The sequence below is a fragment of the Stomoxys calcitrans genome, chromosome 2 (assembly GCF_963082655.1).
Source record: "Stomoxys calcitrans chromosome 2, idStoCalc2.1, whole genome shotgun sequence".
Lineage (NCBI taxonomy): Eukaryota > Metazoa > Arthropoda > Insecta > Diptera > Muscidae > Stomoxys > Stomoxys calcitrans.
Window position 1 is genome coordinate 91,867,023 of NC_081553.1, and position 12,731 is coordinate 91,879,753.

The 12,731-nt window shown below is 33.1% G+C and overlaps 1 protein-coding gene across 2 annotated transcripts in view; it reads right to left on the reverse strand.

The window, feature by feature from the left end:
• The window catches only part of LOC106089089 (probable serine/threonine-protein kinase DDB_G0282963), a 535,104-nt gene extending 522,607 nt beyond the window's left edge, over positions 1 to 12,497 (reverse strand). For both annotated transcript variants that reach the window (XM_059363862.1, XM_059363863.1), the window contains exon 1: positions 10,954 to 12,497. The gene's annotated coding sequence lies outside the window, so the exon portion shown is untranslated. The remainder of the gene's footprint in view (positions 1 to 10,953) is intronic.
• Positions 12,498 to 12,731: the final 234 nt, after the last annotated feature.

Here is a 12,731-nt window from a genome sequence, read left to right on the forward strand (position 1 = left end):
ATCGAAAAATGGTCCTACATAGCCTTACGAATTCCATAGTTGAGGTCTTCTATCGACACCGGGCTGTTGGCATACACGTTATCTTTATGTATATGAAAATATATTATAATATAAAAATTCACGATAGAGCGCCACCTATATGTGAAGTTTAAAATTACAATACAGAAACCCTTATACAAAAAATCTTAATACAGAAAATCCTAATACAAAAGTAATGAAAGCCAAATACAAATGTGGAAAAATCCTTACATAACAAAAAGAAATTCAAACACAAATATGATGAAAAATGAAATTACAATAAAAATCAAAATAAAATACAAGTCGTAAAAGAAATATGGATGTCGAATTTAATTCATTACTCAACAGAAGAAATAGGCACACTGTGGTCAACTGAGAAAAAGTGGGATACAACTGTTAACAGGAAATGTAAATTGGACCACGCTCTTTTTGAATCTGTTAAATTTGGAGCCCTAAGTATTAAAGAAACCAATATCTTGGTTTTGGCACATTTTGGTCATTTATATATATTATGCTTCATTTTGCAGAGATAATGGCCCACTGTGGTCAACTGGGAAATAGTGGGCTGAAACCGTTTAAAGGAAATATAATATGGACCACGCTCATTCCGAATATATTCAAGTTGGAGCCCTAAGTATTAAAGAAACCAAGTCATTAGCCATTTTTGGCAAATTTGGGACACTTTTTCATATGATGCCATATTTTTCAGAGTAAATGGCCCACTGCGGCCAACTAGGAAATAGTGGGCTGAAACCGTTTACAGGAAATATAATGTGGACCACGCTCTTTCCGAATCTATTCAATTTGGAGCCCTAAGTATTAAAGAAACCAAGATTTTGGCTATTTTTGGTAAAATTTGGTAATTTTTATATATGGAAGCCGCAATTTTTGCCCAATATAGCTGAAATTTTGCACGTAGTATTCTCTAAAGATTTCCAATGGTTGTGTCAAGTACGGTTTAAATCGGTCTATAGCCTGATATAGCCCCCAAATAAACCGATCGCCCGATTTGACTTCTTGAGCTCTTATGAACCGCAATTTTCGTCCGATTTGGCTGAAATTTTGCATGTGGTGTTCTGCAATGACTTCCAACAACTGTGCCAAGTACGGACTAAATCGGTCTATAACCTAATAAAGTTCCCATATAAACCGATCTCCCGATATGACTTCTTGAGCTCTTACAAGCCGCAATTTTTTCCGATTTGGCTGAAATATTGCACGCGGCGTTTTCTTACGACTTCCAACAACTGTGCTAAATACGATCCAAATTAGTCTATAACCTGATATAGGTTCCATGTAAACCGATCACTCGATCATTCTTGTTCGGTTCCTAGAAGCTTTAATTTTTTTTTTGGTTTGACAGAAGTTTGATATATATTGTAGAATAAAATTATGCCCTACAACAAATGTTATTTTTTATAAATTTTTAGCAGAATCCATGTGGGTTCCCAAGATTCGGCCCGGCCGATCTTAGCACGCTTTTACTTTTTATACCCTGCATTCGTTTATAACACCCAGAAGCAATTGAGATAAACCCATTGATAAGTATACCGATCGACTCAGAATCACTTTCTGATTGGATTTATCTGTGTCCGTCTGTCTGTCCGTCTGTCCATGTTAATTTTTGTACCAAAAGTACAGGTAGCAATTTTCGTCCGATCGCCTTAATGTTTTTCGGCCTAGAGACAAAGCCTATTGAAATTGGAAAAAAATCGATTCAGATTTGGATAAAGCTCCCATATATATGTTCGTCCGATTTACAGTAATAATGCAATGAAATGGTCATTTGATAGCCGATTCTCTCGAAATTTAGAGAGAAAGTTTTTCTTTTGACTCTTGACATTACTGGTGAATTTCAAGGAAATCGGTTCAGGTTTCGATATAGCTCTCATACATATATAATGCCTGATTTTCACTCCAAGAGCCACTGAAAGCGTATTTATAGACCAATCTTCTTTTCCCCAAATGTACAACACTTTCCTCGACGACTCCTACATTATCCGTATAGTTTTGTCGAACTCGGTTCAGATTTAGATATAGCTCCCATATATTTGTTCGTCAGATTTTAGGTAATTTGCAATAATGTTGGCAATTGTCAACCGCAGTTATTACAGTTTGAACATATTTGCTCGAAATGTGATACGGATTGTTTAATAACCCATCTGAAAACATCCGGCGAGGTCCATCAAAATTGGTTCAGATTAAGATATATAGCTTCCACTTTGTACTTATAATAGGTTAGGTGTAAGGTATTATACGGCACCGCCCGACTTTTTCCTTTCCTTACTGGTTAATAATGGCATAGTTTCTACTTGTCGAATGTCAAAGAATAAAAGCTTCAAAAGAGGTAGGTACCGAAATACGAAATATTTTGGTACCTTCCACACATCTTGTTGGAAACCCCCTATACATTCTAAAATTATATTTCCCAACTTTCTAGATTTTTTTCCCAATAAAAATCTCTTAAGAGAATTTCTAATTAATTTTGTCATTTGATGAGTGTATAAAATTTTAAGATTTACACCTATTTTTTATGGGGCTTTAGTTGTTTTCTCTCCCTTAAATTGATAATAAAACTTTAGTTTACGATGTCATTAAAGCACAATTTGTTGTGAACTATCTGCAACAAAATTTTATCGACTTTGAAAATTTCATCACTATTCGGTGATTTTTTACTAGATTTTGCTTTTAATTACGAAACGTGGATTTGTTAGCAAGTTGATATCGAAATGTTTATGGTGTTACAAACAAAGCGTTTTGCTACTAAGCCAAAAAAGTAGTTTGTGGGAAAGATATAAAAATAAAATAAGTATGCAAAATGTTGACAATTTTAATAGAAGCTAATAAAATTTAATGCCTTTTGATAGTTTTGTGCCTCGTATAAACAGATTTTTGATAAAACTCAAAAAGAAATTGGAATATGATTAAAAGTAAAATGAAAGGTTACTTGCAATGCTGAATAAAGCTCTTTTTGTATTATCATGCCACAATGCGACAATTCCGCATCTTCAAGGTGTTTTGGCCTTGCTTTAACGGAAGGTTGGCATTAGGGAGGGCTGTCGTGTAGGTTTTGTTTTTTTTTGTTCTTAAAGATGTCGCCGACCGATAGATGGCATTTAAACTACAAATCGTTCGTAATTTAAGAAAACATGTCGATTTTTACCGATAATGGTTCTAAAGACGGAGAATTTGTTTTTCAAATAGCTTGCTGGCGAACGTAAAGCACCTTCAGAGACAAAAAATAACGAAAATGTAAGAAAAATAATGATTTTTCCAAACTAACCCCTTTTATTAAATTCTGTCTATCCACGTCTCTGCTTTGATTTCTTACACTTTTATTTAGTTCCAAGAAATTTTGATAAGAATAGAATCAAATAAAACAAAAATCTCTAATCAGATTGAGGAAGATGTTCAAAAACAAATACACCGGCAAAAAATGGAATTCTAAAAAAAATAAGAAAACAAAACAGAACTTAAAAAATTTACTCAGAATCACTAAATGTCCCATGAAAACAGGAAAATTTTAAATTTTAAGGAAGTTTGAAGATTTAGTATATATTTCTCAATAAGAAAACTAGGGCTAGTTAAGGCAACAATTCGGCGAGGATAAAAGTCATCAGAAGAGAATACCTTAGTATGTGTTAATTTGCCGATGCCATAGTTTTTGGAAGTTGACGGAATTCTGTAAAGTCTCTGGTAAAGAAAAAACTAATCTAAACTGAAGTATAAAAGTCCACTGCTTGAAAGCACCATAGGATGGGGGTATACTAATTTTGTTATTCTGTTTGTAACACCTCGAAATATGCGTTGAGACCCCATAAAGTATTACATTCTTGATCGTCATGTCATTTAAAGTCGAACTAGTCATGTCCATCCGTCCGTCTGTCTGTCGAAAGCACGCTTACTTTCGAAGGAATAAAGCTAGCCGCTTAAAATTTTGCATAAATACTTTTTATTAGTGTAGGACGGTTGGGATTGTAAATGGGACAAATCGGTCCATGTTTTGATACAGCTGTCATGTAAACCGATCTGGGATCTGGACTTCTTGAGCCTCTAGAGGGCGTAATTCTCGTCCGATTTGAGTGAAATTTTACACGTAGTGTTTTGGTATCACTTCCAACAACTGTGTTAAGTGTGATTCAAATCGGTTCATAATCTGGTATAGCTGTCATAAAAAAAACCAATCTTGGATATTGAATTCTTAAGCCAATAGAGCGCGCAATTCTCATCCGATTTGGCTGAAATTTTGCATGAGGTGTTTTGTTATGACTTCCAATAACTGTGCTAAGTAGGGCGCAAATCGGCACATAACCTGATAAAGCTGCCATATAAACCGATCTGGGATCATGACTTCTTGAGCCTCTAGAGGGCGTAATTCTCGTCCGATTTGAGTGAAATTTTGCACGTGTTTTGGTATCACTTCCAACAACTGTGTTAAGTGTGATTCAAATCGGTTCATAATCTGGTATAGCTGTCATATAAACCAATCTTGGTATTGAATTCTTAAGCATGTATGTGAAAATATATAATATAAAAATTCAGGATAGAGCGCCACCTATATGTGAAATTTAAAATCATAATACAGAAAACCTAACAAAAAAAAATCCTAATACAGAAAATCCAAATACAAAAGTAATAACAACCAAATACAAATATGGAAAAATTCTATTGGGTTGCGGATTTTTTAAAAGAAAGTAAATGCATTTTTAATAAAACTTAGAATGAACTTTAATCAAATACACTTTTTTTACACCTTTTTTCTAAAGCAAGCTAAAAGTAACAGCTGATATTGAAATTTGTCAACGCCAACTATATGAAAAATCCGCAATTAATTTTTGGGCAACCCAATAATATAAAAAAAGAAATTCAAGCACAAATATGACGAAAAATTAAATTATTATAAAAATCAAAATAAAATACAAGTCGTAAAAGAAATATGGATGTCGTATTTAATTCATCACTCAATAGAAGAAATAGGCACACTATGGTCAACTGAGAAAAAGTGGGATACAATTGATTACAGGAAATATAACTTGGACCACGCTCTTTCCGAATCTATTCAATTTGTAGTCCTTAGTAGTAAAGAAACCCAGATATTGGCAATTTTTGGCAATATTTGGTCATTTTTCATATGATGGCCCATTTTGAAGAGATAATGGCCCACTGTGGCCAAATGGGAAATAGTGGGCTGAAACCGTTTACAGGAAATATAATATGGACCTCGCTTTTTCCGAATCTATTCAATTTGGAGTCCTAAGTATTATAGAAACCAAGATATTGGCCATTTTTGGCAATATTTGGTAATTTTTCATATGATGCTCCATTTTGCAGAGATAATGGCCCACTGTGGCCAAATGGGAAATAGTGGGCTGAAACCGTTTACACGAAATAAAATATGGACAACACTATTTCCGAATCTATTCAAAACGAAGCCCTAAGTATTAAAGAAACCAAAACTATTGGCCATTTTTGGCCATATTGGCCATATTGGCCATTTTTGAAGACAGATCTATTTTTTAATATTTTTCTACTTTTTCGGCTATAGTCCCCACACTCAAACAATTTTGAACCTCAACAAAAGTTAAAAAGTACTAAATACGGAAGTATTGAATTGCCTATGGCGCCAAAGAATTATATGCTCGTTACGAGTTCAATAACAGCTACGAAATTGTTTTTACATAGTATTAGTTCACCTATAACTTCCTAAAAGTAAAATAATAACTAACGAGCCTTGAAACTGAAAGATAATATTATCGCCACATCCGAATTATTCGGAGCATCCAATTGGGGATTGGAGGACACAGCTTAATTACACAACACATTTTGTTCTGCCAGTCCTCACTATTGTTTGAATTTGACACTATTTTTCCCATCCAATTTTTTTTCTAACTATTATTCATCAAAGATGGTCATGCTTTTTTTGCCAAAAAATGGGCAATCAGAGAGCATCTGATTCTGCTTTTCAATACAAATGGCCCGAGTTCAAAACTCGGACCTGGAAAATAATTTTTGACTATTTCATAGTTAAAATAATACTACACACTATTCCACGGGTTTGTGGGGAGAAAAAAATAATGAATATAGTTTTGCAGTCAGATAACATCTTCTCATTATCCTCAATTATCCGCTTGAACTGGGACAAAAACAAAAAAAAATATGCATTTTTCGTTGACTTTAGAGCTGCTTTCGATAGGATATCACGAAAGGCAATGATATATAAGCTACATAGCATAGGTGTATCATCGAAGATTGTAAAATTTATTGAAAATGTGTATGAAAAGACTAATTTCGCAGTATGGACAGGATGATTTTTGTACTAATACAGGTGTCAAACAAGGTTGTCTTCTTTCACCACTTTTATTTGAACTTTACTTAAATGACCTGCATGACTTCATTGGCGGTGGAACAAACTTAGAAGGCTTGAATATTCGCCTGTTACTCTATGCGGATGATATTGTTATTTTGGCAAACGATGTAAACGTATTACAACGGATGATAAATAAATTAGAAACTTACTGTAAACTATGGAATGTAGTGGTGAACCTGAACAAGACCCAAATAATGATTTTTAGAAAAGGAGAAAGAATTTCAAAAAATGAGAAATGGTTTTATAAAGGGGAACAAATTATTGTCACCTCTGAATACTGCTATTTAGGCATGATTTTGACACCAAAACTTAGTTTCACCAAGCATATCCAAAAACGAAATCAAGCGGCCAAAAATAGCATAAATTCAACATGGAAAAACATTCTATGTAAGCAGAATGTATCAGTCACCGCGAAATGGAAACTTTGTCTTTTGTTTTGTAGAGCAATTCAAGCATATGGGTCCCAGGTATGGGGGTTCTCTAATTTCGAAGAAGTGAACAAACTCTGTTTATATTTCCTCAAGAAAATACTTTAATTGCCAACATTTACACCCACTTATATTCTTATGCTCGAAACCGGTGTAGAAAATGGACACATATTGAACCTTGGTACACACCTAAAATATTTGCATCGAACCATGTTTGAATACAACGAAGAAAGGCTTCCACATAAATTTGCAAAACTTATTCATCGGCATCAACTCTTCTGGGCCATGAAAATAAATGAACTTATGTCGGAAAACAATATGGAGCGTCTTGACTACAACTCAAGTCATACTTGGATTCAAAATAGTGAGCGTTTACTAAAAAATCTGCGATCAAAATACATTGATGGCTATAGAGCGAAAGCAAATGAAACGAGAAGCTTCTATGGTAAACTTGATGCATCTGTAGGTCTGTTATACCTGAACAACTGTTATACCCAAGACGAAATAACGTGGATATTTAAGGCCAGAAGCAACATGATAAAACTGAATGAAACCCGTTTCCCTCAGAACTCAATCCTCGATGTTCAATATGTAATACAAACGAAAATGAAAGTTTGCAACACTTTTTATGTAAATGTCCCGCTTTAAGGGAATTTCGAATTCAATACTTCCAAAAGGTTTCGCTTGATGGAATGATCTAATTTGCATTTTAAATGGTCTCAAAATAGATTGGAAATCCTTAGCTAACTTTATAAAAATCTGTGTTCAATACAGAGAACAATTGTTACACGAGTTCAACTTCTAAACTATGAAAATCTATCACAGAATTATAACATTTGAACAGTAGACTTACGGCCGTAGGCCAATGTCATAAGAAATATCAATATGCTATTCTTATTTTTTTACTTTAAAACTTAACTTACATATATGGCAACCAAATTCAATTTATAAATTATTAAATGAATGAAATAAAGAATACTACTACTACTACCATAGATTTGGAGTGAATAATGCCACAGTCATCAACATCAATTTTAGTTCAACACTAACTAACAGTTACTAAATTAGCTTCACTTCCGAGCATTTTATTGTGAACCCAAGGAATGGAAATTGTAAACATTTTAGTTACTTGAAATTGAAATATTGAAAAAAAAAATTCTTTAAATAGTTCACTCAGTAATAAGTTTCAGAAGAGGTATTGTCGACAATAATATGCTTTTACCCATGTTTGATAAAGTGCTTGCATTTGGCAAATAAATTAGTTTAAGTAAAATTACTAAGTGGAGGTTTCTCGTAGAAAAAATAAAGTTCGTGCTAGCTAACCGAGACAATTATTTATCGTGGGGATGAACCTCCTGTTAACGAATTTAGTTTTCCGTACACTTTTAAGGTAATATGGTAGATATTGCAACATTACACAGCAATCAGAATCTAGAGTGTTTGCGTAATCAAGAATTTGCACAAACTTTTACGGAAAGTGGTTCGTTTTTTAGTAAGAGAGAGAGAGAGAGTGGGAACGAAAACAGTTTTGTAAATAAGAGTTTGCAAATTTCTGCTTGATGTTTTTCATCCCACAGATGTATTTAACGGGTCTGTATTTATCACTAACCGGCATCCATCTGCCGATTAAGGTGTATCGTTAGGATAAGCGTATATTCAGAAAACCAAATTACTTTAACCAGAAGGATATCGATGCGATAAACTGTAACCGGGGAATGGGAAACCCAACCAAACGCAAGCAGAATTTCTTACTTTTTCATATATTCTTATGAAGTTTTTTTTTGTTTTTTGTAAAAGAGTAATGCAAGTAAATGTCATGAACTAACGTGTATTATGTAATCATTGAATATTTTTAAGATAAGCTTTTTTCTGAGCGCAAACAGAACGTTATTGAAATACAATGGTAAGCTCTATGCCAGTAAATATATTATAAAATTTTATTTTCGTTCCAGTTTTCAGCAGGTAACCTATTTGGAAGGAAAGCCACCGTAGCGCAGAGGTAAGCGTGTCCGCCAATTACGCTGAACGCATAGGTACGAATCCAGGCGAGACCATCAGAAAAAAAAAATTCCAGCGTTGGTTTTCCCCTCCTAATGCTGGCAACATTTGTGAGGTACTATGCTATGTAAAACTTCTCTCCAAAGTGGTGTTGCACTGCGGCACGCCGTTTGGGCTCGGCTATAAAAAATAGTCCCCTTATCATTGAGCTTAAAACTTGAATCGGACTGCACACATTGATATCTGAGAAGTTTGCCCCTGTTCCTTAATGGAATGTTCATGGGCAAAATTTGCTATTTTTTTTATTTGCAATCTATTTGTTTGGATTTTTTTTTGTTAAATAGTTGCATTTAAAAATAATTTATGATAAATATAAATTATTGTTTTTAGTTTAAAAGTTATTTTCTCGGCAATTTTTTTTTCATTTTTTTTTTTAATTTCATTTTAACATATAGGGACTTGTTGTTTATTTTTCAAATGAGTAAAATATATATGTAAATTTTTTAAGTCCAAAGCACACTTTTTAAATTTATTAAATTTATTAAATATTTTTAGAATTTAAAAAGTAAATCCAATTTTTAGTATTCGTCGGAGTCGAAACAAAATAAATTAGTTTTTAAGTAAAGCTAGAATGTTTATATCAAAATTTTATTTTTTTAATTTAAATTTTTTTTTTAATTCTTTGTCGCACAATTCATTGGGCAGACTGTCAACTTTCTCAATAAATTGCAAAACTCTTATATTAACGCTTCCAACACTAATCTGAAGTGCAATATTACACAGTGTGGACTTTGTCTAAACTCATTAAGGTGCATAGTCAATGAAAAGCTATAGAAAGGGTAGACTTCAAATGTGGGCTCATCTAGCTGACAGCTGGCAAAATGGTTCAGTTCACTTCTGTCTATAGATAAGGTCCGTTGCGATAGGCCCCTCAGTCTCTTTAAACTTTTTTGGAGTATTCCGAAAATATTTTCAACAAGTTTCTTCTCAATACATTATAGTCTACAACAGCCCTTAGTAGAGCTGGGAAATTTGGTGATCCCAGTGTTCTGTCTGTCTAACAAATTTCATCGAAAAGGCGAGTGCAATTGGGAACACAGATGCCAGTCATGGTGGCATAAGAAACTTAAATAGGTACCAGCCTGCCGGGCATACAAATTTCTCAAACATTACTCTATCAAAACATGAACGAATATTCAAAGCAGTGACAAGAATCAAATTTTGTATACAAATTTGGCACTAAAATAAATTTTCATTTGAGATAAAATTTTTTACTTAAAAAAAATGTCCAAGCATTTTTAAAATAATTTTTTGACATGAATTTAGTTTGAGTTAAAATTTTTACTTTAAGTTAAAATTATTTTTTTGTTTTTTTTTTTAACCATTTTTTGTCATGCATTTTTCACTTTAATTAAATTTTTAATTTGGTTCCCTTTGAAAAAATACAACTTTAAAATAAAATTTCATATTTCTTAAAAATAGACAATTCAAAATAATTTCGGCTTTTAAGGTTTTTTTTCTAGTTTTCTTTGCATTTGAGTTTTTATTTTGTTCTCAAATACACTTTAGAAACAATTTTTGGTTCTCTTTATATTTTTGTCTTTGCTTCTTAATCAACATGAAAATAAATTTCTTTTCATAATTTTTATACGAAAGAATTTTGTTTTTGTCACAATTTGTACTCATGCAGCATGTTGGGTCATACGAGTTGCTTGTTATTATTATTATGACTCCAAAAACAAAACATTAAGAAAAAAAAAAAAGAAAAAACCCAAACAACAACAAAATTATAATCAACCATACATCTATCCATGGTCCACTTGAAACCGTAACAAAACACACAACACCACATTATGTTAAGAAGGCATAGCCGAAAGAAGAACAAAAAAAACCCTAAGGAGAAGAAGAACAATTACAAGGCACGGGGACAGACAGAAAGACGGATGGACGGACGGACATATGGTTGGTTGGTTGTATGGTTCATTTAATAAAAACAAATCGTAAAATAGGAAGGCACTATGAAAACTCGACTCTCGCATACAAAACACTAAACAGCGCGACACACACACACATACACACTAGCCTCACTCTGGAATATATATATAACGATTGACAGACCGATAAACATACTGGCGTACTCACTTTTAAGAATTGTTGATGGGTGGGTTGGCTGGTTCTGCTGGTTGTTGACTTGAAGAATGAAGAAACAATTTATTCCCCAACTACTCACTTTTTCACTCTTTCTCTCTCTCGCTCTCTGTGTGGTGATATGAAATTCCAAATTCTTTGTTGTAATTAAAATTATTAAATAATTTTTGTATCTTTCACCAAAAAACCAAACTTGTTGCTTTAATTAGTTACGCTTAAGATTTTTGTTTAATTTTTCTTCTCTATTTCACTATGCCTGATGTTTCGTTACGTTTATGATTATTTATTTATGAGAGAGGAAATTTCGAAACCGTATAGGTAGGTTAAAAAAAAAACATTCAATATTTCTAAAACACCGCGGCGAACACGTTTTTTTTCTCCGTTTTTTCCGTGTTTTTCTTAACGTTTTGTTTTACTTTTGCACTTTGACGTCGTTGTCGTCGCACGAATAAACAAAAAAACAAAAACACTCTAGGTAAATAAAACGTTTGTTAATTCGTTTAACACAAATAGCAATTTTTATTTTATTGGGGTTTTCTTGATTTTATTTGGTGTTTTCTCTCCACACACTTGCTTTGTTGTTGTTGTTTAATGGGGGAATTGGAATTTTTTTCAGGTTTTGTTTACAAATTCTCTGAGGGGGCTTTTTGTTGTTTATTTCTTCTTTTTCAATGCTTGCATTCAATTTCACAAAACAACTTGGTCACCTCTAGGCTCACTTTATTTTATTTTTCCAAAAGACCAAAAATATCGATAGTGTTGAATGAAATAGAAACGCAGTAAAAAAAACGCACACCATAAACAATGCAATCGAGTAGTAGTTGTATCAATTTCTGCTTCTTCTCCTTTTTTTGACTTCTCTTATTTTTTGTTTATTTCTATTTTCATTTTTGGGGAGGGGGGGCCGCAATAAACGAATCGAATCAACACCGTAATTCATGCGCAATCACAAACATTTTTATTTAACTGCATAGGGACACACACGCACGCACTCCACATCACTCAGCCCCAGCAAGAGAAAAAACGTACAAAAAGCAATGAAAAAAAAAACCGACAACAAAAAACACGCGCGCACTCTATATGGTTCATTTACGAGAAAACAAAGGCACTCTCCACTCTTCACCGAAAGATAATTTAATGGATTTTATATTTCTGAATTTTTCATATATTTATCCTTTTTTGTTTTGCTTTCGATTATTATCGTTATATTCTCGTTTTTAGTTTTATTCCACTACAAATCGCCAAAGAATTCGCACAAAAGTTCATTTTCATTCATTCGATTCCGAATAATAACGTTAAAATAATACGAATATAACGTTATTTTTTTATTTAATAATTATTTTTTTTTTGTTTTAATTTTTAATTCATAAATTTTTTATTGTGTGATTGTAATGTAGTAATCGTAATTTTTTGAAAACGCCGTAACGCCGTGGCATTCAAAACACACCGACCGTTTTGTCTCGTTTCACAATTCAAATTAATTCAATATCTCTGCCAGCATGCTAGCAGAAGCAGAAGCTGCTTCGTTGGACTGTATAATATATGAAACTATAAAACAGCTGTTGTTTAGAATGAAGGAAAATGGAGGAATGGCCGTCCACTATGCAAGTAGGTGAGGAATGAGACTAACTTTTTAGTATTTTAGCACTACAATTCCAATTTGTGCGGAATACTGTAACGGACAAAAGAAAAAAGGAATGAGACGAAATACTAAAAACTATTCTTGTCTCTTTTTCTCTGTTTGTTTAGAATGAAATGGAATGGAGGAATAG